Here is a 3,356-nt window from a genome sequence, read left to right as displayed (position 1 = left end):
GACAATTTACAGGAAATTTCGGCAATGAATAGGCGAAAGAGAGTAGAGAAACATTAAGACTTTGTAAGTAATAGATTTCGTATTTACTTTAGCATTATATTTTATTAAACGCTGCAAGTGCATTGGCTGGACGTTTACGTGCACGCACGTGCCCACAGACTATACAGTGGGTTATTCCGACGCGGCCCGGCCGCTGCGAAATTCTCCGGGCATGCGCGCGTCACTTCCTCGTCGCGTAACACGCAGCTGATATACCATGCGTGCGCTAATGCGGCAGTCGGGCGGGCCGCTCTATGCAAGGATGATAAATTATTATCTCTTATAATAATCCACCCATCTGTGTCACGCAAGGTTTCGGATGCGTGACATCGAGTGTATAATGCTGTACAGCGCTGGCCAATATAGGTCGAAGGCGAGCACCGTCGTGCAGCAGCTAGAAGCCAGAAGTCGGAAAGTGGGAAGCCACACGGATGTGCAATCATGATCCGTTGAATGAGAGTTCGAGTTGCGTAGATTGGTTTTGCCGGTTCGGGATTCGCGACAGCAACTGGAATAAATTTATATTTTAACCGTCGCTAGGTTCTCGAGTCGTGTGTGAGGGGGGTTCACACTCCAAGTATGTCTGCAGTTTTTGCGTGGCGTGATATATATGGTATATAATATATAATATATATATATATATATAATAAATATATAATATTGATATATCAACGCGAGAACCGGAGCAATGGTCATAATGCTGAATCGTATAGTCGAAATACTTGTACAAGCCTGAGCCTCATCAGTGAGCTGGAATAAACTAAAATTCTCCACTGAACACCCATTCTAGCATTACACATTTAACACACACACATCGCACACACCACTACACACACACACACACACACACACACACCACACACGACACCTCTCTCTTTCTCGCTCTCATCTATCTCGACTTTCTCTTCTTTCCTCTCACTCGCGCGCCCTATCTTCGTCGCATTCGTCTCTCTCTGTCTCTCACTTCTCTCGCGTCCTCTCTCTTCTCTCTCTCTCTCTCTCTCTCTCTCTCTCTCTCTCTCTCTCTCTCTCTCTCTCTCTTTCTCATAAGCGCCCTGCTCTTGCTCTTTCGCTTGCTCGCCCTCTCTCCAGTCCTCTCTCTCTCTCTCTGTGTCTCTCTGTAGTCATGTGACCCCCTACACCTCAGCGTGTCAGGAGGGCACGCCAAGATCACTGCACCCAACAGGTGGCAGCAGTTGTCGTGGTGATTAACGGGCGCGACCTAGCAACGTCAGCAAGTGACTCTCGTTATTTCAATCATGCCCATAACCTACACAAGGAGCTAAGGACATACATAGTTCACACATACATAGTGTTATAGCATAGTTGAAAGATACGTGTAGTGTGATTAAGCGCATACATAGGCGGTAGCCGGTCACCAGGCACGCGAGCCCTGGCTTAAAAATAATTGAATGAGTGAATAAATTATAAGTAAAAGATAAAGGAATGAATAAATAAACGACACACGCAAAAACATATCGCTCACAATGTGAAGAATATAATAATCCATGTCATTGTTCTGTCAGATTGTTAACTAAGGGGAATCGGTGGTTTTCAAATATCATGAATATAGATTGTTATTTATTTATTTATTTATTTACTTATCTTTTTAATTTTGCAATTTGTGAATAAAACGTTAGGAAGAAGGTGATGAAGAAGGTAAAAAAGAATAAGAAGAAGATGAAGAAGAAGAAGAAGAAGAAGAAGAAGCGAACAAAGATGCTTAAATATTTACATAATAACATTCTATTGTTGATATTATATAAACACATTAGCAAGCAATTATATATATAACACATTAGCAAGCGTGTTTTCTCGCTCATAATATAAGAAAGGTCGCGCGCTGTGATACTCGCATACTCGAGCCAATAACTGATTAGCGTTCGCCGAGAGACAGGCGGGTGAGGTTAGAGACCCGTGACTGTGCCGCCGGCGCTGTGTCACCGCCTCTCCGCAGTGGGTCACGCGTCGCGACCACGGCGCTTTGCGTGAACGTACGCGCTGCACCTCACTCGATTGACATCATTGCTCGCCACTATATAAGGGATATGACATAGTGACCAGCATATTAGTCGGCGACGACACTAGTGGCACCAACGCAGAAGATTCCGTTGGCAACCTCGCAGGTTTGTGTGAGAGACATAATTGTAGGGAACGACAGCCTAACACATTTGGCTCTCGAGTTTGGCTTTACTCTCGCGCTTGTGTATACATTGTCACCACCGTTCTAGTTAGTATTATCGAGTATAATCTAGGATAACTTAGTAGTATCTAGATAGCATTATCTAGTATATTTTAGTTTAATATAGCATTATCTATGTGGTATTATAAAGCATGTCTCCGATTTTCGGGAATCTGATTTCCGCGTTTTTGATTCACGCAACCGGTACTCACGAAGTTGGAACTTGCGCGCAAATCATTGAGATTCGCCTGTACATGTATTCATTAGTGAATAATAATAGATCTATTATTATTCACTCCTGGTGTATTGTTATTGCATTTATGCTGATAATTGTGATCGGTATCATCATGCTGCATCGGTATCATCATAATGCTGATAATCTGTGATAATTGTGCTCGGAATGCCAAGGCCAGCTGTAGGTTCTGACGTTGCTGTTGTTTCTACTGCTTTAGCACTGAACCACGTCAGGGATGAAGCTCCTGTTATTCGTTGGTGCAGCGACGACGGTGAGGATCCACGTTATACATTTTTGTTTGTTTGTACGTGCGTGTGTAAGGCGGGCGGGTGCGTGCGTATGGGTGTACGTGAAACCGGGAGAGAGGGGGGAGAGCGAGCAGGAGAGAAAGGAAGAGGGCGAGAGTAGGCGGGAGAGAGAGAGAATAACGCGTAAGATTTAGAGCAAATGAAAAATAAGCAGAGGGAAGGATATGTAGAGAGAGGGATGGGAAGAGAGAAGGTAATCTTTAATAAGGTAGAGCGAAAGAATAGAGAGGGAGCTTAAGAGCGAATGAAACATAGAGAGTGGAGATGAAAACAAAGGGAAATAAAAAACGTGAGGGAAAGAAAAGGAAAAAGAGAGGAAGAGGTGGTGAGAGAGGAAGAGAAAGAGAACGGGATAGATATAAAAGAAAGAGGATAGAGCGCGCGTGTGAGAGAGATAGAGAGCTAATGAGAGATAGAGATATAGGAACAGAGACGAGGGAATGAGGGAAAAGGAGAAACACACACACACACACACACACCCACACACACACACACACACACACACACACACACACACACACACACACACACACACACACACACACACACACACACGACGCGCGCGCGCGCGCGCGCGCGCGCGCACACACAC

Source organism: Priapulus caudatus, unplaced genomic scaffold (assembly GCF_000485595.1).
Source record: "Priapulus caudatus unplaced genomic scaffold, Priapulus_caudatus-5.0.1 Scaffold342, whole genome shotgun sequence".
Taxonomy (NCBI): Eukaryota; Metazoa; Priapulida; class Priapulimorpha; order Priapulimorphida; family Priapulidae; genus Priapulus; species Priapulus caudatus.
The sequence above is the reverse complement of the archived record's forward strand: the minus strand, read 5'-3'. Positions refer to the sequence as shown.